Source organism: Micrasema longulum, unplaced genomic scaffold (genome assembly GCF_059751315.1).
Source record: "Micrasema longulum isolate JH-2025_06_02 unplaced genomic scaffold, ASM5975131v1 h1tg000824l, whole genome shotgun sequence".
Taxonomy (NCBI): Eukaryota; Metazoa; Arthropoda; class Insecta; order Trichoptera; family Brachycentridae; genus Micrasema; species Micrasema longulum.
In genome coordinates, this window is record NW_028278016.1 from 593,640 (window position 1) to 619,284 (window position 25,645).

The window sequence follows — 25,645 nt, forward strand, 5'->3', positions numbered from 1 at the left end:
ATGGTTCCAGGTTCAATTTCCGGTGAGAACACAACGTTTTTTTTCTAACATGGGGGTTCTGTGTTGTAATTCACCACTGTAATTGGGCCTCCTGGCCTATTGTGGTGCATAAACAAGTATTGGAATTGGTAAAATTTTAATGTAAATACATATGCATAAGGGCGGGCAAACCGTTCAATTTGAGAAAAGTAGTGGTATATGAACATATTGTAGGTATATTATAATATTTTCATTATAAAACAAAACATTGACGTATATTTAAGCTTTAGAAATAAAAATGGACTAAATATACTAAAAAGAGAAGAGGGAATAAGGAGAAAAAGAAAGAAAGAGGAGAAAAAAAAACCCAAGTATTTGGGAAGTGACATTTCATACGTGATTTGAATGTGAATAAAGAAGGTACAATGTCGATACAATTTCAACAATCCAAGAAAAAAACCGTCACGCCTTTTCTCTGGAATTTTTTTTATTATTTAATAAAAATAAAAATAATCTCGATAAACTTGAACGAACTCAGAATACATGAATAAGGTTTGTTTTTGGTTATTGGAAATATGACCACATTTTTTATTATTGTAGGCAACTGAAATGGCTCAAAATTAGAAAGCAGAGATACTATCACTCCCTCTCACTTAACGCTCCTATATACCTCCATGAAAAATTTCAACGCTTATCAATTCATGGTCAACCTGTTCGTTGTAATTCTCAAAGCACTCTCTCAGTGCCAATTCCTCATTCTTCTCTTAATCATAAAGTGTCCATGCGGCTTAGCTGTGGAATCATCTCCCATCCACTATTAAGGATGTTACTACAGTACCTCTATTTAAATTACGTCTGCAGAAACATATCCTTTCTCTCCCTTAATCTCTCCTCCTTTCGTCTTTATTCATCTACCTTTAAGTAAAAGTATTGATTTAAGATAACTTAAATGCAAATACAGTTTTGTCTATTTTTATATATATTTAGATTTTTTGTTTTTATTTTCTACTGAATATGTTTTGCAACTTGAATTGTAAAAGTAAAAATTTTATTTTATTGGTTGGTTGGAAGAAATTGCTATTTAGCAATAAGCCCGCTAATGCACAATTAACATTATTTATTTATTTTACAGAAACAAACAGTTGACAATGATATAACAACATAAAAAAATACAATTTAAAGACAGACCAGCGAAGTTTCTTAATAAAAATCATACATATTAAATTGTGGTACAACAAAAGAGTGTATTTGTATGAGAGTAATACCCGTATGCAGAGACAAACCTTAAGGTGACGTAGGTACATTCTATTGTCTTCACCTTCGGGTTGTTCTATGCATATGAGATTAGAATGTACTTTCCTCACCTTGAGTTTTGACTCTGCATACGAGTATAAGTGTAGAGGTGTGTTTGTGTGTATTTATGTGGGAGCAAGTGTTCAGGTGTGTTTGTATGTATTTGTGTGGGAGTGAGTGTTCAGGGGTGTGTAAACGAGAGCACCATTTAATAGCAAGTGGAAGCGTATCACAGCCAGAAAAAATGAGTCTTAATTTATTTTGAAATAAATTAAGGAGCATGTTAAATATATCAATAGATGAAAAAAAAAAGCATTGTAGTTTGAGCAAGAACGATAGAGGAAAGATTGTTGTGCATAGATAGCGCTACAGACTGGCAGATGGAAAATACTTATTTCTTGTCACGCGAAAGAAAACATTGAAATTTATTTTAGAGAAAATGTTAAAAGAGCGTACTTTATTATTCAATAATTTAAATAAAAAAATATTTTTTTTAGCAGATTGGCTGTAAGTTCAAAGCGTTGTATTTTTTTAATAATATAAGCATTTTAAAAATTACAATGTGGTATTATGTACAAAGAATTAAATAAATAAAAAAACAAGAACAAGGGTATGCTTGTACTAATAATATTTCGTTTCTTGAACGGTGTCGCATAATTTTCGTGGAACGGGGTTAGAACCGCTAAGTTTTAGGAAGTACTTTAAGTTGTGTGACATGGAGTATGAATATAGTAATGGAATGAATAGAAACTATGCAAATGGGATCAGAGTATCGCTAACAGTTGCGGTTTTCAATTTAATTACCACCACTATCTTACTTCAACATAACACTTCAATATTTAGGGTTAACCATGAACCATTTTGATTCACATTGACGGTGGAAAGTCAAAAGTTCAAAAGAGCCAATTGAAGTTTCTCTTAATCAATAAATAATCAATAAATAATATTTTTTTTGTAGGAATCACGCCAAACCGGGATATATAAGATTAACTTTCTATCAATGTTCCTTCCAAAGTTTTAAGAAATAACCCTCTTCTTCACATACCTCTTGTTTCATCTAATTATAGGCAAAATTCATATTTATGGCGAACTTTTAATAATTTTAATGTACTAAATAAATCATTTAACATAGATTTATTTGAAAATAATCTTAATAACGTGCGGCGTTTGCTTTCAAAATAACTCGTAGTATTTTTTTCTTTTCTTTTAAATTTACATTTAATTACTATTCATTTTATGTTCGAGAATCTTTTTTAACTTACTGTGATGCTACTTGTGAAAACCTGTAATTGGCTTATCTGTTATTTGTTTTGTTATATAAATATGATATAATTATAGCTGTTGGTTATCCAAATAAATAAAATAAATTAAATAAATTTGAAAAAACCCTTAATTGGTTCTTCTGTAAAATTGTAACATCAACAATATTTTGAGTTTATCCAAATTTTTGTAAACAAGAACTGGATTCAGCTCCCCGGGAAGCTGTTAACATTAACATATTACAACAGAGATGAAGAGCATTTTAAAGAAGGTGATATAGGAAGGAATATGTGTATCTGGCTCAGCCATACACAAAAAGACGTCATGCAATGTTTTTCATTTAAGTATCCAGGCCGCTCCAGCAACGTCAGTACAATAAATGATATTATGAAGAATATTTAAGAAGGAAAGTCTAGGCATCTACAGGGCTTATGACCTGTCATTGGCTGGTTTAAGTGGCCACTTTACACACTGTGTAACATTCACCGTTTTGCCCATATTTGCACATCTATATTTCTTCAATTCTTTCATCTGTTGATGTTTGTGAAGTTAAAGAGCTGAAACTTTTATTTATGCGAGTGAGATTCATCTAATTTAATTATTTCACCTACATACTACATCTTTAAAATCACCTTAAAACAACTACATACATTTTTTTAAATGAATTAAATACATACATTTACATTAACGTTTCCCATCACGTAAAAGAATTAAACAATTCTATGTACATAATGGGGAGTGACGTCTTACAATAGTTTATTTTATTTTGATTAATAATATTTTTAGGATAACTTATATAAATTACAAAAAAAAGATAAACGATGTTTTTAATCAGTGTTACATAAAGAAGAATTATACATGTAGCTTTTCATTTCTTTCTTAAATATATTGTATTCCTGACTGTACTTTTTATTATCTTTTTTCATTTCATTAAAGAAAAATATTCCTTTGTAAGTATAATGATGTGTTGTGGTTGTTTTTACTTTGGGAATTAAGATATTACCACCTATTCTAGGTCGAGTACCAACGTTTTGTGGCCTAGAAATACTACTATTTATTTTGTCTGTATGTATTTGAAGCAAACAATTGTTTTTATATAGTAATTTCATATCAAAAACCTTTAATTTTTTAATAATTGAACAGAAGAAAAAGTAGACGGTTTTTTTAAAACAACTTTTATAATTAATTTTTGTATTTTTTCAACTTATTTTACATTTTTAATCCTTACACATTTTTCATTGAATCATTAAATATTTTTGGAGCAATTACATTATTAACAAGGTTTATTAACAATGTTTTGAATATGTCAAAATGTTTTTAGACAGGCTTGACTTCCTCCCTAGAAAGTTATTAAGACCTGAATTTATTGCAACAGAAAAGGAAAATGGAAGTCAAAGAATTTTTTGTGAAGTTAGGAGGAGTTGAGGAAATGTGGGTATTAAAACACGGGCAGCAAGATGAATGTTACGCAGCGTGTAAAGTGACCACTTAAATCAGTCAATGACAGGTTATTAGCGCTGTAAATGCCCAGACTTCCCTTCTTAAATATTCTTCATAATATCTTCTATTTTACTGAAGTTGCTGGAGCGGCCTGGATACTGAAATGAAAAACATTGCTTGACGTCTTTTCGTGTATGGCTGAGCCAGATACACATATTTGTACTTAACACGTAACTAGCCAAGCCACGTTGAACACTACAGAGTAACTATACCGACTTATTATAGATTTATTTTTGTGTAGTATAACACTTTTAGTTTGGCGCAGACAATCTTAGAGAAATGAAATGTACAATGTATTACCTAACACGAATGTGGATGTTTTAAGTGAAAATTTTTGCCAACCCTTTCGAGCCTGAGGGGAATATCTAGGGTCTCCCGGGTAGCATATTTTTCCAACAACTTTTTTGTTAATCATCTAATTGATTTTTTTTGCATTATCTTACAAGGGGTGCTATTCTGAATCTTCTCTACCCCCTGAGAGTGATTAGTTTGGAGATTTTTATTTTTTGCATGTGTTTACACTTTGCTTCATATAATGGCCACACTGATGACTAAACGTCAAATGACGTATAAAATTGTTTAAATAACGGAAAAAAAGTAATACAGTTTAGTCAATTCAATCTAAAAAAATATTTTGGGTAATGCTTAAGGTCACAACAATGTTCTTATTGAAGATCATCATCAATGTTTTGAGTATGTCCAAATGCTTACAGACAGGCTGGATTTCCTCTCTAGGGAGTCATTCATATCTAAATTTGTTGCAACAGAGAGGAAAAACATTTTTGAGAAGGGAATATGGCAGTCTAGGCATTTACCGAGCTTACGACCTGTCATTGGCTGGTTTAAGTTGCCACTTAACATTTACATTTATATAACATTCACCATTCTGCCCATGTTTACACATCCACATCCACATTTCCCCTACTCTTCCGTCTGTTGACTTTTGTGAAGTAAAGGAACTGAAACCTTTACCATGTGGGTGAGATTCATCTGGCTGAACCAAATCACACTTCTAAGCAACGCCTAAAAAAAAATTACATTTTTTATACTTCTTATTTTACTATTTATTTGACGTTAATTTATCAGTGTGGTCAGATATGAAGCAAAGTGTTAACACATGGAAAAAATAAAAATCTTAAAATTAGCCACTCTTTACGGGATAGAGAAGATTCAGAATACCACCCCAGGGGCGTGCAGTCCATATATAGCGAGTATGAGTAACTTATAATTTTAGTTGACTATCTATAATAATGTTTTATAGTAGTTTTAATTATGACACAATAAATAAAATTATTTATATTTATTATAAATTAACGTCACTCTTTGCGCACCCAGCGTGGGAAAAAAAACTGCCTGATTACTTCAGAATATTTCTTTGTACAAAATAGACACTGTATTTTAATTTCTAAAAACTCAGTCCGTGATTTTTCTTCTTTGAGTAAGCTCACAGATTACAAATATTATTTGAAGCTTCTTTGTTTCGAACATTATTTTCTATGGACCATTTTTCTTTGATATTATACAGTTAACATATGACACCAGTTCTTTCGTCCGCCCGTCTAAATTAATGTCAGTGGCGCTCCGCCCAGTGCGTGCGTAAATTTTTGGCACTATTTATTTTTAGAAAGTAACAAAGCGGACAGTAGTTGTCACGCAGCTGAGCAAAATTTTTATTGCAATATTTTTGCGGATGTATCTTATGAATGTCATTGTTTTTTTTTAGTTTATTCAGAAAAAAATATATTTGTTTTCCTCATTTTGTAAAAGAAAAAAGAATGGGGAATGACGTCTTACAATAATGTGTTTATTTTATTTTTAATCACTAAATATTCGATTGTATAAATTACAAAGAACTACAACGTTCCTTTAACCAGTATTCTAAAGAGTTATGAATATAATTATGGGGGACAGGATATCAAAATGACATAAACAGACTACAAAGACAGCAAAATAAAATATTAAAGTAATTATATGACCTTCCCGATCTAACAGCAACTAAAGAACTTTTTGAACAAACTAAATAATTAAATGTAACTGAACTCTTTAAACTAGAATCTTTAAAATTTATTCATAAATTAGCCACTGATGTAATTGTAGACGAAGAATTAAAACTTGAAAAAAATTGTAGTAAACATGAACACAATACGAGAATATCAGAAAAATATCATAAACAATCTTTTAAAACGAGAAAAGGACAATCGAGACTTATAAACCATGGACTGAAATTATACAATAAACTACCAGACAAAACTAAACAAAAGACTCAGACAACCTTTACAAAAGATGTTAAAAATATTATTATTAACAGTAGAATGTGAATTTTAAAAGTGAAAGCATTTTGTTAAATGTATGTAACCCGTAAGGGTTTATCAATAAAATTTAAATAAAAAAAAAAAATATTTTATTATTATGATTTTTTCATGTATTTTTTTTTCAACGTTTGCATATATTGTGTTTTGGTATAAAATAATGGAGAATATACCAACATACTTAGTTATCGCTTGTTGTTTTAGTTTAATTGGTGGCATAAGCCATTTAATGATAATAATATTTTTGATTAATAATAAATGAGTATTTCATATTTTGTTGTCAATATGTGAAGCAGAGAGATAATGTTGTATTCATACAAAACCATAGAAAAAGAAGTCGTGTATATACTACATTGCTTATATCTATGTATGAACATGCAGGAACAAATAATGAAAAAAATAGCTTACCCTTAAAAAAAGTCGCCGTTTGCTACTGAATCCTACCCAAAAATGATGCGAATGTATAAAAAAATTCAAAATATTTTTTTCCTAATTCTTTCGCATTTGTCTCTGCTTTCCCTCGTATAAACAGCAAACATTACAATTTATTGCACTACAGTTTATTAATGTTTGACATATTGGTTAGTTTACACGAGTGCTTTTAGCCATTATAACTAAAATCTTGATTTGGTGCTTTATATTTTACATGCATTCTCCCTCCCAACTCCCCGTTTACCGCCTCGCTAACATGTAGCAAAGATTAAGATCAATGCTGTTTTTATTTATTATGTACTAGAACATAAACAGCAGATTGAAAATGTTACTAATAAACTTAAGAAATTAACGTATATATTCAAAACAATTCGAAATATAATTAATGTACAGGAACTTTTAAAGATTTATTTTGCATTGTGCCAATCAATTTTGGAGTACGGTATAATCAGTTGGGGTGGTGCGAGTGACACAGTTTTAAATAGTGTATTGGTTGCACAAAAATCCATAATAAAAATAATACTCAGAGTCCCGATACAGACATCTACTGAAGAAATATTCCATAAATCACAACTTATGACACCAAAACAATTATACGCTAAAACAACACTCACTTATAGATTCAAAAACTACTCTTACTCAAATGAAAGACATAACCCCCACAATACATCACATACAAATAATATAATCACTAGATCCTCAACACATAAACAACTTAAACAAATACAAACTAATACCACTTTCAGACAAAGGGATTTTGAGTATTATTCAATTAAAATCTATAACCTACTTCCACTATCTATTAAAGCAATTAGTAATGAGAAAATGTTTAAAAAGGCTATAAAAAAATGGATAGTGGAGCTAGGTAGAAGTAAAATGGATTGTCTCATTTGCCCATACCAATGCTGAATCAACTGCTCCACAACTGTATGGCTTATATTAGGTTTTTGTTGTTTTCATTGTTTGTTTTGTAATATAAATAATATAGATGTATATAAATGCCTTGTTTTTAAAACTGTCTGATTATTTGTTAATTATGTTTGTTTTTTAAGTGAGTCTTCTTTGTTTATTCTCAAATGTAATAAAAAAAAAACTAAATTGTTAAGTGTCAGTGAGGTCACATTATTTTTATTATTAATTATAGTTTGTAAGCAAAAAATATGAATAAATAAAAAATAATCAAAATGCATGCCTCGACACGGGTTATACCCAGTAAGGTGTTCATATGGAAAAGAAAAAATATAAAGTTTGATGTAAAATAAAAAAATAAATAAAACGTGTCACATTGAGAGCAGAGCGATGTCACAAAGCACCCCCTCGCAACAGTATTTTATGATAAAATGTATGAATTTCTCAGATAACTTGAAATATTCTGAAACAGTTAGATGAACACAACCATGAAAAGCATGATTTATTTTAAATATAAAAAAATATTTTATACCTACTTTCGAAACCATGAAAAAAATATTTTTATTAAATAATGTTATGATGCTTTGATCGTATTTTAAAAAAAAAGTATGGTGAATTTCTAAACCTCATTCCGAAAAAAACATTTTATTTTATAAATCATTTGGTACATACAGACTGAATAATGTGCAACGTGTCCCATATAATACGGCAGGTAACTACAAAATGCAGTGCATACAATATAATGTCAACAATGAACAAGATAGGTATGCCAATACGCGTAAGTTGGTACATAATGAACATACACATATAAATATAAATAACATATAAGTTTGATATAAATGATTCGAATTATAAAAATCAGGTGTCACAAACAGTTGGCACTCGGAAGGGAGATTTGTTAAAATATCTTCTCACTATAAAGCTGATATTTATGTAGGGCTAGAGAAGAACGAAAGCGGGCAAAGACAATGCAATAGTTATGACTGTTTTAATAAATATATTTTTTTTACAAATATATCTATGTGGATCAATTCTCTATAAATAGGGTAAATAGGGATATATTACTTTTTCATACCCTTTTAAAGTATTAAGGGTCTATGAAATACTGTCAAGAAAAAAATAATGTTTTAGCTCTTTATTAGTAGCATAAGAAATACTAAAAAATTGTAATTTTAAATTCCGGCAAAACGGTAATTGCATTGGCCATGCCCCTAATACGTTACGGTAGAAGTTAATTTTAAACTTTATACTTAATCGTTTAAATTTTTATAAAACATCGTCACGAACTTTGACGTCAATGCCAAACATGTCGCGTTTTTCTAGTGGCATACTTTTTTTATAATTTGATTTTAAAGTTATAATACACAGGCTGTTCTGTAAACCCTGTAACATCTGAAACCACAATGATCAGTATGGGCAAGAAGACATATTGGCATATCTAAAAAATATTTAGAACCAAGAAAATATATAAAAATAAAATATTTAAAAAACAAATGGTTGCTTACTTCTGCAGGGGAGAAGTGAGGGGAGCGCGGCGCAGTATCAGATTCCCCCTTCCTTCCTCGTTTTACCCCTGCAGAAGTAAGCAACCATTTGCTTTTTTTGATATTTTGTTTTTTAAAATTTTATTTGTTTTGAAAAAATAATTTGATGTGCCAATATGTCTTATTGCTCATATTGATCATCGTGGTTTCGGATGTAACAGGGTTTAATGAACATCGAACATTTTTATCGGTATTCATAGTATGTGATATTTCCCTATTGTGGTGTTTTTTGTACAAATTTATTTTATTAATTTAAAAGTTTTTTTATATTATTTACAAGGTTTATACGCACATAAAAATAAAAGTATATTTTTGAATTTGCTTCAAAGAAAAACTTTTTAGAGTTATTATGTTAATAATTTGTGTTATTTTTTTTTCAATACTACTATATTTTACTATTATTTTGTTGATTTTAATGATATCACTATTTTGTATATTTGATTATGGGTGATTCTTAATTTGTATAATTTATACATTAATTTTTTTTTCTAAATATCTTTTTTGCATGGTATTCTTTAGAATTTGATTATTTATAACATTTACCTTTTTTTCTAGATTGTGATTCTATGTCATTATAATTTGATGGAATTAATTTTACTATGTATTTTTATTGTTATTTATTGTGGCTTGACACAGGCATAGCCTAAAAAGCCTTAATAAGTTCATAAGTATTTAATTTTGTAATTTTGAATGAATAAATAAATGAAAAAAAATAAATAATAATAAATATGTAAGCGGGTGATATCTTTCGGCTTTGGCCTGTTTTAGGAGCTTCGTCGCATTTGCTCAAGAGACGAGAAAACCACAGACAACTTGCCAGGAGAAGGCGTCTATTGTTGTTCGCCAACAGATCTGTCAATCTACTTGATGAGAGTTTGGCATTTTGTGTCCTGTTATGATTGGTACCTTTTATTGCCTTCATGTGAAGTGTTACCTCTCTATATAAGTCCGTATGGCCCTATAATTATATGAATATCATGTTTGCAGCTACAGAGCTGACCGCTGGAAATCTGTTTATTTATTTTATTTATATAATTTTTTGTACTTAATTTAAGTTGTATATTGGCGAGCTTATTGCAAAATGGCAATTTCTTCAAACCAACCTACAAAATATAAGTGTTATTTATGATTAAAGTTTTAAAGCATTTTCGATAGACATAAAAAAATGAAATACACAAAAATAGAAATACTTGTATAAATTTTGTATTTAAAACACAAACTTTGTGGTTATTCATTATAATAAAATAAATAAAACAACTTTGTTTTTAACCACTCTTTTTTTTCCACCGACCGGTTTCAAAACATACTAGGTTTACGTAACTAATGAATTATTTCCTATTTTTTAAATTTTATTTATTAATCATATGACGCAACGTATTTTACGTTGATTTACATTCCTAGGAGTTACAACAATTCAATTCAGAACATAAATAATATTAACATTTAAAAAATAACACATATTGAGAACAACAATGAAACATAGCAAGTTTAGCACCTTTATAACTAAATATAGTACAACCATATAAACGCCAAAAATCTTTTTTTACACTAGCACAATAAATACATAAAAAAACGCTTTTAAGAATAAAAAAAAAGCAGTGAATCTACTAAGGGATACATGGTCACATACCATGCTGATGATGCAGCCATTGTGATGATGAGAACATATCCATCTCAGTTAATAAACATCTGGATGCCTAAGAAATGTCGCAAAGTGCAATGAACGTGCAATGAACGAAAACGTCTGTCAGACCGATCATGGTGTATACAATAAAGGCAAGAATAGATAGAGAGAAAATAAAAAATATGAAAAACCAAGTAGAAAAACTAAATAGTTAGACTAAATAGAAAAACCAAATAACTGCTCAGAACGTCAGAAATGAAAGTACTAAAGGCAATCGCAGGGAAACCCCAAAGAGGCAGAATCTAGAGTCAAGAAGTTAGGCGGGATTTTATTTTCATCATATAAAAATAATAACAAATAATTGGTTAAAAACAAAGTTGTTTTAATTATAGTATTAGAAATAATTGTATTTGTATTTAAATTATCTTAAATCAATACTCGTACGGGAAAAGTAAATAAAAATAAAATACGAAAGAATGAGAAATGAGATGTTTATTCAGACATAATTTAAATAGAGATACTGTATGTAGTAACATCTTTGATAGTGGATGGGAGATTATTCCGCAGTCGAGCCGTATGGACAGAGTTAGAGAGGAAAAAGGAATTGTGGATGGGAATTAAAAGGTACTTTGAGAATAAAAATGAAGAGGTCAACCATGAACTGATTAGAGTTTAAATATTTCATGGAGGTATAAAGGAGCGTAAAGGAGAACATGAGTGAGAGGGAGTGATAGTATTTCGATAGACTTCGATAATCCGATATGTAGTCATATTTTTAAGACCAAAACTATACCAAATACATGTGTTCCGAAGTCATTCAAGTTTATCGAGTAGTAGTTCACAGCTTAAATCGGTCATGGAAACATCAGCGTAATCTAGATCGGGTTGTAAGTAGTAACGCTAAAAATCTAGACGCTATACATAATCCAAAAGTCCATTGATTTGGCGAAGGCCTCAGGCGAGGTATTGTATCGCGTTAGTTTCCCGTTTCCCCTCATAATATAGTGCCGCACATACATACTTAGGAGGTCTAGATTTCCAGTACAGCGGGTTAAACTAAATGTTCAGTACAAAGTAGACATTTCTAGCTTCCAAATATTTCACGAAAATTATGCTTCTATCAACATTAACATGGAAAAGCTCTCAGAACTTGAATGGATTTTTTTGTACTGTCGTGTATTAGGAATTCTGTTCTGATTCTGTCCTAGAAAATAATAAACGAATTTCACGACATAAAGATTAGTTTTTTGACAAAATACGAGTAAATATAAACAATGTTAGTAAAGTTGATGGGCAAAGAATTTTTTTTTTTAATTCACAAAAATCTTTTTTAAATTTAATTTAATACTTATGTATACAGCAATAATAAAGGTTCGTTCGCATACTTTTTAATTGATTTATTTACAGTAATTTCTTTTCCATTTTCGAGACGTAAGTCCCAACTCCATTGTACCAAAGTCCTGTGTTGAGTTGGGACGAATGATTTATTACGGCAAATATATCACAAAAAATATTATGTTTAATCAGAAATATCGGACAAACAAACAAACCATCATGTCGTTTCCCCGCAAGGATAGGCAGAGAGATTGGAGCGCCATATAACCAAACCAAACCTTTTAAAAAACCGGAAACTGTGATATGTCTATATTTGAGTTTGATTTGCAGGAATCTTGAATATGCCTTATGCGTATGGAGTCCGCAATATCAAAATCTTATAAACTCTATAGAATCGGTTCAAAAAAAGTTCTTAAAGTACCTTTTGTATAAGTCCCAAGTTTCTAACGCACGTTCAAATTCAAATTACAAGCAATTTCTAACTCTTTATCGTTTTGATTCTCTGATAAAACGCCGCGTTGTTATAGATATAAAATTTCTATATAAAATATTAAACCATATAGTAGATACTAACCTCCTAAATAAAATTCAAATAAATGTGGGATTAAGATCACTCAGACATCGGAAATATTTAAACTGCCTTAGTTTTTAAGTAATGTTACATACCACACACCTATGGCCCGCATGTGTCGGGAATGTAATATATACTGCCGAAACAATAAAATTTACATTTTTCATGATACTCTCTCGCTTTTGCGAATAATCTCTTAGGAATAAATCTTATTAAATAAGTTCACACGAACAACTTATTTTTTATTGCATTGTATTTTGTGAATATAAATAAAAAAAATATTTAAAAATATGTGTTACATCAGTATCAAATACATAAATCTGTTTTGTGTAATTCTATGATTGAAGAAATATGCATGTAAAATTGTATCGACCGATGCTTTCAAATTGTATATTTTCTAGTATGTATGTTTGTTGAATTACCTAATAAAATAAAATAAATAAATAAATATCATTATGTCTTTCCTCGCTTCCTTTATCTCGCTTCGTCTTTCTAGGTCTTTCTCGTTTTCTGTATCTATCAACATTCGTATCGTACACCATTTTAGCCATTCTTTCGCTGGCGCTGTCCAAACATGTCCGAACCAACGCAAAACGTTATGTCGATAGTGCTTATCTTAACCCTACATAATTTACTATCTTACATATTTGTACCACACATTTGTATACGAGATCGAATTTGACAGCATTCACCCTACTTTAATACTTGTTTTTCCGATTCCATTATTCGCTCTCATACGTCAGGGTTGGCACCAAGACTTCATCGTGAACTGCTAATTTTGCCTCTGACGACAAACATTGATTTGCCAAGGTTGATTTAAGTGCACCGTTCACTCTGTTTCCGGCACTCACTCTCCTATCAATATCGTTTTCAGTTATTCCATCCATAGTAAACATACTTCCCAGATATACAGATTACTCAACCTGTTTCAGTACAACTTCATTCACAGTAATCTCACATTTATTCATACTTTCATTTCTATCAAAAACCATCACCATTGATTTATCGACAGTCTCTTAACAAAATAACAAGTAATTATTAAACTTATAATTAGAAATCAAACACTGATTTGAGTCTACTGAACACTTTATTTTATTTTTACAAATATAAACATATAAAAATAAAAACTTCGTGACAATTTTTTCGCCTTATTAGGGCATTTTCAAACGAATGTGAAGATTATTTGGATTGAATGTCCTTATATAGTTATATAATTCAAGGTACTAAAGTAGAAAATAAAAATAATCTTATGAACCATAGCATGTACATTAATCATAATTGAGGGAAAAACCGATGGTTAAGGGTGAGGCTAAGTGTTTAATAGGTAATGGGGAATTTAGGTATTTATATTTGAATTTCGGGGAAAATATAACAAAGTACGTATTTATTGACATACAAGTATGTATTGTGAGATAATTAATGAAGCCTTATAGTTTTGTAAATTTAGATAATTGTTGTCGAAAAAATATCAATAATATTAAAACAGGTTGCTGTTCATTTTAATTTTAAAACATGATTGAAATATTATGAGGAAATTTATATAAACATAAATGTGTTATTATACAATATTTCTATTTTTAAGAATTTCTTATCAAAATATATCAATGCAATTGTAACATGATTCATCTATTAATTACGACAGTAACCAGTAAAAATAATATTATAGTCATGAATCCCAGAGCCCCCGCCATATACGGTCAACCTAAAATTCATAAAAATACAATCCCCATTAGACCAGTCGTATGCTTGATTAACACTCCTACCTCAAAACTGGCATACAAATTAAATCACCTTATAAAATTTCACACTAAGTTCAAAACAACCTATAGCGTAAAAAATTCCCTAGGACTTATAAATAAAATAAAAAATATTGATCTTCCTCCTAACTCTAAATTTATGTCATTAGACGTTAAAAGTCTTTTTAGTAATATACCGGTTCAACAATGTATTTCTATAATTAGAACAATGTTAAACAAATGTAACGTCAATCCAATAATAGCTAACGAGTTACTTCACCTTATTGAAATATGCGTCAATAATAATTATTTTCTATTTAATAAAATCATTTACCAACAGGAGGACGGCCTCCCAATGGGAAGTCCACTCAGCCCCTCACTTGCCGAAATTTTTAAGTAATTATTATTTTGTTAAGAGACTGTGATTATTATTATTATTATGCTTAAATATTAAGTAAGAATTATTGTAAATTTTCTAAATAAAACATGATAAAATAAATCAATATAACCTTTTAGAACATCAGAAATGACAACTGGAATAAGTTTTTTGGTAAAAAGATAAGCAACTAATATACAAAATTATTTCTTGATTGGGGATTAGAGCTGTGCCGTACTTGGGTTGGTTAAGAACTAACATGGGTTTAAAACCCTGTTGAAAGTGGAAAATATGCGGGGCTCGGTATTATCTCTACATTGTTACAAAGAGCATCAATTATGGAGTGGACCAACAATAAAGGTAAACACAATCAAAATACCTCTGCACACCCCTCCTACAAACTAAACTTATACGTATATATACATTTAAACAAAATAATACAAAACACACTTCATAGTTTGCTAAACATAGTTGTTGGATTTACAAAATTCGTTTTAAATTACGATTAAACACATAATTAAATTAACAAACACAACAGCAAGCATCACGCTGTTTTCCCTTAAGGATATTAGAACGCCATATTACTCTGTTCGACAGACCCCGCTTTCTGTACAGTCTACATTCACACATTTTCTTTTGCACGCGCGTCAATTATTCCGACCTTTGACAAGTCCATCTTCTAGCAGTGGCGAACGGTGATTTTATTTACAGGTAAGCTATAAAAAATATTATTTATTTGTACCTACATAGTAGGTATATTATATTACATTTTGATATAGTGTAAGTTATATATGCTAAAAATTACTATTTTTTTCTGTGGTTCTGTTCGATACAACCAATTTTATCTATGAAATCAACTCAAACGACGTAACTTTCTGATATATTATATTGTATAGCTATATTATTTATTAATTTAATACATATCTTACATAAAAGTTTAACAAAAATAGCTCAATGAATTCAGTCAGTATTACATATTCTCATTACGATTAAAATGTCAACTGGGCGATTTGTTCTAGAAATGAATAATGCCAAAATCAGCCGCGTCGAGCACCACATGTTTTGCGAGTCATATCTCAAAAGTATCATCTCAAAGAAAAATAGTCCTTATATATTTGGATAATTTGAATAGCGCTGTTTTTGTGAAAATCACCTCAAGGGCGCTGTACCATAAATATATAGCCCACCACGTCTTGCAGCTACTGAGCGCATGGACGGTTGGGATTCTTGTTCTTTGTCTCCAATTATGATATACAGGAGCTAGATTACAGCATGCCTTGCAGCTACAGAGCACATAGACAGTAAGAAATCTAGCCCCTATTTACATTTTTTATTTGACAATAAAGTTTAGAGATAAAGTGATATTTAAAAAAAATATATAATAAACAAATTTATAAAAATAGAAGTTAGATAACAACAAGTCTTGCAGCTACTGAGCGCATGGACTGTTGGAATTCTAGGCTTTATTTACTAAATTTGGATATTTGATAGTTGATAACCTTAAGAAATAGTGTTTAAAATACTGTTTTTTCTTTAAAAAAATTGTGTAATCTGCATGTTTACTGTGGGTGAAAAATCCCGCCACTAAGTTTAAGATGTTCAAAATATGGTACACTTATTTGCAGGAAAAAATAAGCTGTAGTAATCGGCTAGTTTCTTGTCTCATTGCTGGCGCTAGGCGCGTTTTATTAGTATTTTTATTTATATTTGGAGAAAAGTACAAGATTTAAAAGAAATAATAATTATTTGCTTGTTTTTCTGTAAATAAAGTAACCGTTTAACATTATTATGGATAGTCAAATATATCGTTTCTATACACAGTTCGCCCTTAGGTACTCAGGTCGAGAATTGCAAGCGAAAAGCTTTATTAATAATTTTATTTATATTTGGAGAAAAATACAAATCGTGGCTATGATTTAAATGAAATGGTAATTATTTGTTTATTTTTCTAAAAAAAAAGTTACTGTAAAACATTATTATGGATAGTCAAATATAACGGTAAGCTGCGCATAATCGCTTCTATACACGGTTCGCCCTTGTCTTCTAATATTTGTTAGATTTGGTCATGCCACATCTTTCTAAGTCTTCTCCGTTGCATCCATCAACTTTTGCATAGTGAATATTTTTTGCCGTTTTTTTGCTGTCCATTCGCTCTACATATCCAAACCAACGCAGAACTCCTTTCTTGATTTTATCGATAATTCTTATCTCAGTCTTACACAATGCGCGGATCTAGATATTTGAATGAAATTATTTATTTTAGATAATTAGCCACGCAGTAAATCGGGCGGCATCTATGTCTTGGCGTAAGAAAAAGATACATTTGTTTGTAAAATATAACTAGAATCTTGGATGTCAATTGATGGTAGTTTTCAGTTAAAAATCTTTCAAAGAAAATCGAGTAGCAAAGTGGTTATCGCGTTTGCCTGCCATGCTTAAGACTCCGGGTTCGATTGCTGGCATAATCATCATAATATATTTGTCTTGAAGGTGATTAATACAGAAAAATTGTATTATCTCTTGACTGCTACTTGAAGCGTTAGTTATCAATCTCCACATAATATTTATTTTTTAGAGATATACAAATAGAATTACTTTATTTAATGAACAACTTTTTATTAAAACAATCGACTAGTTTCAGAAGCTACAATTTGCTCTCTTTAGGGTTTTATAATAACTAAACATATATATGTAAAAAAAACAGTAAACAGATAAGTGGGCGTCGATGAGAAGAGGGTAATTGTTTTTTAATTAAATATTTACCCAAATATATGGACTTTAGGGGCATTTTCAACGAGTTGTAAATAACTTAATATGCGAAAATTGGAATCAAGTTGGGGTAGAGTGCGGTTCGAACCTCGGACCTTTGATCCGTGAGTTCGCAACACTAGCCACGGGACCACAACCCAATTTGAAGTTTATGGTGAGTAGAGGTAGAGGAGGTGGTAATTGTATATAATGTAGTGTTAGACTTTATCTGTACATATATCAGATGAATCTCTTCACAACAGTAAAGGTTTCAGGTCTTTAACTTACTAACATCAACAAATGGAAGAATTGAATAAATATCGATGTTCAAACATAGGCAAAATGGTGAATATTACAGTGTGTAAAGTAGTCACTTAAACCAGCCAATGACAGGTCTAGGTCGCGTGAATGCCGAGATTTCCATATTCCCTTCTCTTAAATGCCATTTCTGCTGTGATTACTACGGTTAATCTCAATGAGACTCCCTACGGGGTGAAATCAAGTCCTTTGTCAACAAATGTTTGGACAAACTCAAAAGATTTTTATAAAATTAGTTTTTGATTATCTTATTTCAAATGTTGCATACCTCTGTAAAAGCGTTTGTAATTAAATCTCACGAAAATTAAATGTCCTGACCTTTGCGTTGTAATGTTGCCACTAATATACTTTTATTAATACAAATGAGAAGATTGTCACTCCATAATCGTAGTTTTCCGCAAGGTAAGCTAGTAGTGAGTAAAGTTAGGTTATAAATACATGCCAAAGTGTACGCCGAAAATTTGTAGCAATCTCATACCCTCTACAATATGTAATTAAAATTCAGCAAACACGAAACAATTGGGAGGTATTTTTATTTTATTTTATTTTATTTAGAAAACATACAGTCATACAAAATAAGTACTAAGAACAAAAATTTTTTAACATAAAAAGACCAATTAAGTTTTCATAATTTAAAAAGATATAAACATTAAATGTGACAAAAAATAAAAAATAAATAAGAATTTTCAGTGAGAAAAGGATAATTGTTGACATTTGCGTTTTCCATGGAGGTAATAAATTAAAATAAATAAAAATACCGAATGTACACTCGGAGCCATCCACGCACACACATGAACGCACATATAAAACATACACAAACATATACATATCATTACATATCATTAAATTCACATCTTTGCAAGATTTTATGTGCCAAATTAAAGTTAAATAAGATATCAATGTTTTGAGTTTGTCAAAAAATTTGTAGACAAGGACTGGATTCAACCCCTTAGTTAAAGAACTTTTAAAGAGAAGGTAATATTTTTATAGACTTTTGTCTAGGCATCCACAAGGCTTATGAAGATGCCAAGACTTCTATATTACCTTATCTAAGAAGTTCTCAAACTAGGGGTATAAATCCAGTCCTTGTCTACAAAAATTTAGACAAACTCAAAACATTGTTGATAAATCCACCTGGTCCAAGAAGAAGTATAAAACTTGAAAAATATTTTCAGTCGTTGCCTAGTATGTAGGTGAAATAATTCAATCTTTTGAATTTCACCGGCAACAATAAAGGTTTCAGCTCTAAAACTTTACAATCATCAACAGATAGAAGGATCGAAAGAATAATGATGTTCAAAAATTGGCAGAATGGTTAATGTTACACAGTGCGTAAAATGGCCACTTAAACTAGTCAATGACAGGTCATAAAATATGTGGATTGCTAGAAATCTATATGATCTTCTCTAAAAAGTTATTTATCTCTGTTGTAATACGTTAAATAGGTTATGTATATTTAATATTAACTTTGTTATCAAACATTTAACTAAATGTTATTTAATATTTGTAAACAATCACTTACCGATTTTTTTATGTCTACCGGTTTCAAGACGTACCTGTTTCTTCGTCAGGACACCAATTCAATACAAATAATCATAATGAATATAGAAGAATTCTTTACGTCAATACTATATCCAACGCTTATCAGTTCATGGTTTACCTATTCGTTCTAATTCTCAAGACACTTTCTGAATACCCATCCACAATTCCTCTTTCTTCTCTAAATCATATAGTGTCCATGCGGCTCGACTGTGGAATCATCTCCCATCCACCATCAAAGATGTTACTACATTAGTTTTGTTTAAATCACGTCTGAAGAAACATCTCCTTTCTCTTCCTTAATGTCTCCTCCTTTCCTTTTTCCTCTTTCCTCTTTTTGCCTTTTTTTTTGAATGAAACTTGAATTATAAAAATTAAACTTTTATTTTATTGGTTGGTTGGAAGATTTTGCCATTTGGCAATAAGCCCGCCAATGTACAAATAACATTATGTACAAAAAGTAATTAAAAAAAAAATTAAAAAAAGTATATCCATAAATGTATGAATGTAATATGCCATATATAATTTAAAATATTGGTGTGTCCCCGTGAAATATTTGTTTTTGTCATAAAACAATAATAAATACAAAATACCCAAAAAAGCAAATTTGACTAGAAACGAAGTATGGCGGAATCAAATTGAAGATAAAAAGTGACATTAAAGCCACAGATAAATACGTATTTGTTAGAGTTGCCACTTTTTCAGTCGCCATATAGTTAAATTATTGTCGAAGGTTTTTTAAGTATAGCAATTTGACAAAGCAACCGAGATGACTATTCGACTATTGTCATGCGGGTGACAAACCTGGACGGGTGTTTCCGACTCGATAGGTACTCAGGTGAAATTTGTCGCGCTGCATCTAAAGTTTTCACTTCAAAAATGAGTTAAATCTTTCATATAAGTGCTTTGAGTGTGGCATGTAATATTATTATACACAAATAACTTTGGGTTCATGAATTTGATTTGAGATTGGTAAAATTAGTACAATAAATTAAGTCACCATTTTACAAGCAACTGTTTTGAAATATTGTTTGAAATACGTGGATAGTATTGTCATGTTTGATTTAAATGTTGAATTAATATTTCTCTTGGGGAAAGTTGTACCAAGTTTGCGATATCAATAACGAGCCATGGAATCAGAATACTTGCTTCAAGTTTCGAGAAGTCTCTAGAAGAATAAAACTTTTCCATCCGCTGACGAATTACTTATAAATATTTAAATCAGTTCCAGAAAACTGTTCAAAGTAATTATTATACAATTCTCCACGAACTGATTACGCTATAATACAAATATATATACATATATTATATTTTAAAAAGAAAAATATGAGATTTCTAATTATTTTATTTTTATTTTTAGTAGTGGGGATCAGTGATATGCAAGCTCCTGACGTCACTGCGACCTGTAAAGATCTATTTTGACAGGTCACCTTGAATAGTTCTCCCCTTGCAAGCCCAGATCCATAAAGTATCGGGTTATTAGGTACGAGAAGAGCTGGTGAAACCAGTGGTCCCCCAAAGATGAAGCTCCTTTTTTTCACATAGAATGTCTATAGGTGTTTCCTCATCTGCACTGCAGAACCTACATCGAGAAGTTTTGGAAAGGTTCATTCTAGCAAGATGTTTGCTCAATCTGCAGTGCCCTTGGCGGGCTCTAGTGATAATCCTCACTTGATGTCGGCTGAGATTCATAAGGTCAAAAGCAAAACTTTGCGAGTACTCTTTTATCAGTCTCTTCGCATGGTGCTGACCGGGCACTTTTTTCCAGATAATTACACTCTGCTTCTAAAATCAGTAATTATAATAACAAAAAATCATAAAAGTAGTAATATAATGCACATAGGTACTGCGCAGATATTTAGCAGAGAAGCATGCCACCGTGCGTCACGGGCTATTTGACTCCTCTACACCGGCCAGCTGCCGGCCCTCCAACATCCGGAAAATTTTACAATTAGTGTCCTGATGTTTTGCAATTAGTTTCCTGACGAAGAAATGGGAACATCTCGAAACCGGCGGACATAAAAAAATCGGTGAGCTATTATCATCATTATCTTTTCACACCTAAAGGCGCATAGGGTACTGCATTGGTACCCACACCAATTGCAGCGTATTTTATATATTTTTTTATTACATGAAGGTAATGTGATCAGTCTTACGCTTCAGGTACCCGTCCAGGGACTATGAAATATTTCAGTGCGAAAACACCCTTTTAAATAAATATTTAATAGACAAACGCGCTGACCATTACGCCACGCGGTCGAAAAAGTCAGTGAGAGGTTAAATCAAACTATTTACTAACATTAAATTTAACATAAAAGTTTGTTGTAACCGACATCGTTCGACCGGTGGCGCCTCAGTAGGGAAGCCGATCTAAACATTTCCATACAAAACAAATAAAGATTATCTTATGGCCTGAAGTATTACTATATGTGAGTTCAGGTGAAATACCTACACTATTATGCCGTCAATTAGTGTGACAAGCTCACGGAATGAGAGGATAATGTGTAATTATTGTTATCACAAAGCTACAGGGATCATTTTTGAGCTGTGTGCAGTTGCACACAAACTCTCAAACACATACGACATAAAATATTTGTATGTTAGTACACATAAACTGACGAGTTTCTACAGGGTCTTGTGATTCCTACCAGGAGCGAACCGTGTATAGAAGCGATTATGCGCAGCTTACCATTATATTTGACTAACCATGATAATGTTTTATGGTAACTTTATTTACAGAAAAACAAACAAATAATTGCCACCGTTTTTATTTTTATCCAAATATAAATAAAAATACTAATAAAACGCGCCCAGCGCCATCAATGAGCCAAGAAACGAGCAGACAATTCCAGCTTATTTTTTCATACAAATAAGTATACTATATTTTGAATGTCTTAACCCCAGTGGCGGTTTTTTCCCCGAGATAAAACTTGTAGATTACACAAATTATTTTAAGATTCTTGATTTGGAAAACTATTTTTATTTAGGGCTAATTTTTTTTTGAGAAGATGCTTATGACAAAAGACCATGATAACTTTCATGTGTCATATCGCAGGACATTTGGCGCTCGACGCGGCCGTTTTTAGTATTATTCATTTTTAGAACGATTCGGCCAGTTGACATTTCAATCGAATACGTAATACCGACTAAATTCATAGTGCTATTTTTAACTTTTTTTTTATGAGTAATGTATTAAAGTAATGGATAATATATCTATATATTATAATATATTACGAAATGACGTCGTTTGAGTTGATTTAATGCATGAAAGTTGTTGTATTACACAGAACCACATTAAAAATATCAGTTTATAGTATATATTACTAACATTATATTATGTACCTACTATGTAGGTACAAATACTATGTAGGTACATATATATATATATTTTATAGCTTACCTGTAAATAAAATCACCGTTCGCCACTGATTCCTAGTAACCGATTACAATGGAAAAGTAAGAGATTAACTGATATTTGTTAATACTTACCTTGGAGGAAGAATCATATAGTTCTTAACTCTGAAGTCACTAAAGAGCGGTATTAAATCCTTGCAATATATGTCATTTATGCGATAGAAGCTAAAAAAATATGCCCCTTAATACGTTGACACTTTGAATCGAAAAAAAATCGTTTTTTGTCTCGTGGGTAGTGCGGACTCATGGATCAGTGGTCCGATGTTCAAACCCCGCTTTACCCCAACACGATTACCATTTTCTAACAGACAGTTATTTACAACTCAACAATATTAAAAAGATGTCCAAATATTTACAGACAGGCTGAATATCTTCCCTAGGGAGTTATTTACATCTTCATTTGTTGCAACAGAGGGAAATTATTTTCAAGAAAGAAATATGGAAGTCTAGGCATTGAAAGGGCTTATGATCTGTCATTGGCTGGTCCACTTGGCACACTGAGTAATATTCACTATTTTGCCTATGTTTACACATCCCCATTTTTTCAACTCTTCCATCTGTTGACTTTTGTAAAGTAAAGCGGAAGTTTCTTTAAAAAAAATGTTTTCCCTCTGTTGCAACCAATTTAGATCTAAATAACTCCCTAGGGAGGAAATCCAGCCAGTTTGCAAACATTTTGACATAATCAGAATATTTACTAGAACCTACAGAACTAACTGGTAAAAGAAGAAATATAAAAATTGGAAAATTGTTTTCAGGCGTAGCCTAGAAGGCGGTAGAAGGAAGAATTGGTTCGGTCGCATAAATCTCACCCACATGATAAAGGTTTCACCTCTTTTACTTCAAAAAAGTAAAAAATGGAAGAGTTGAGGAAATGTGGATGTAAATATTTTTTTTAATTTCCCACGTGTAAAAACTACATTAAATTTTAATAAGTATGAATGTATTCTTGTTTTATGTTTTTTCTTTATATATCCTGTGTTTTTTTTTCTCATGGACTCAACTACAGCAGTGTAAGTCACTCACCAAGCACAAGAGTTCGTCTCTTTTTTTGAGAATTACAGTGATAACATTTACTAGATGTGTAAAAGTAGATATGTATGGAATTTTTGAAAAACATGTACCTTTTATGAAATTTATTTATATAAAATAAAATAAATAAATATAGGCAGAATAGTGAATCTTAGACAGTGTGTACAGTGGCCACTTAAACCAGCCAATAACAGGTCATAAGCCCTGTAAATGCCGAGACTTCTATGTTCCCTTCTCTGAAATGTTCTTTATCTCTGTTGTAATATGTTAATATTAACAGCTCTCTCGGTGGTCAAATCACGCCCTTGTTAACAATTTGAACAAACTCAAAACATTGTTGACTTTTTATATTTACAATAATAGCAAAAAAAATAAAATACAGTCGCAAACGAAAATTTTTATAATTTCAATATTCAAAAGAAAAAATATTATTATGAAATAACTCAAGCTCGAGCATCTCATTTTATTAGAGTGTGTATATTATATGTAATTGTATGCTAATTATATTGTTTTTTGAATCGATGAAAATTTTTTTATTAAAAAAAAACATCCCATATAAAGCATCAGTTTCTGGTGCTGGGTATAAATAATTAAGGCAGATGATTACTATCGTATAAACAGAGTGAGCATAAATACGGGTATGTTTATTCAGCGTACTTTCAACATAATTGAACAAAGATAACCCCTATAACAATGACAGCGAAATAACTTTGAATAATTATGCTCAAGTTTGATTTTCAAAATAGATCTTGTCAGACTTCAAGTAAATAATTCTGTCGCTCTCTGTATGTTTGTGTACTATGTTTTTTAAAAATTAAATACAGTGGTGCCTCGCATAACGAACGCCTCGCACAGCGAACGCTGCACACAACGAACTTCCTTTTCGTTCATTTCACGATTCATACAACGAACTTCGCTTCACACAACGAACTTCGCTTCACACAACGAAGTCGCCCACTTCACACGATCACTGCCGATTTATTGCATCCTTCCGCGCTGGCAGTCGTTAGTCACTGAGCAGTACGCTTAACTTACGCACGTGTCGCAGCAATCGTTGAAGAGGATGTAGAGGAGCTTATTGAGGAACACAAAGAAGAGCTGACAACTGAAGAGCTCCAAACACTTCTGGCCCAACAATAGGACAATGCTCAAAGGGAAGCGTCATCTGATAACGAGGAGCAACAATCAAACAATCAACCAATTCCAACTGCTGACATCAAGAACATCCTGGTCAAATGGAAAGCAGTTAAGGAGTTTACCAATGCCCACTATCCGGATTCCGCTGAAGCAAACAGGATCAACGACCTGTACTCCGATACTCTTGTCCGTTATTTCCGGCAGATGTTGAAGAAAAGAGAGAAACAAACGACTTTGGACAGGTTTTTCACTGCACCATCGGCCAAAAAGCGGAAAATGGATGAAGATGTGCAAGATTCGATTATTTCTTAAAATTAAAAAATGTGTGTTTTTTTCATTATGTTTTTAGATGTATCTAAATAAAAATAATAACAAAAAATTTATCTTTTTTTTATGTCATCTTACCATATTTTATGCTACAGAACGAATTATTTTTTTTAACATGTATTGTTATGGGAAAACGCGTTTCACATAACGAACTTTTCGCATAACGAACTTGCTCCTGGAACGAATTAAGTTCGTTGTGTGAGGCACCACTGTACTTTGACACAAGTTTGTAGATACCGTTTGTAGAGATAAATGATTAATT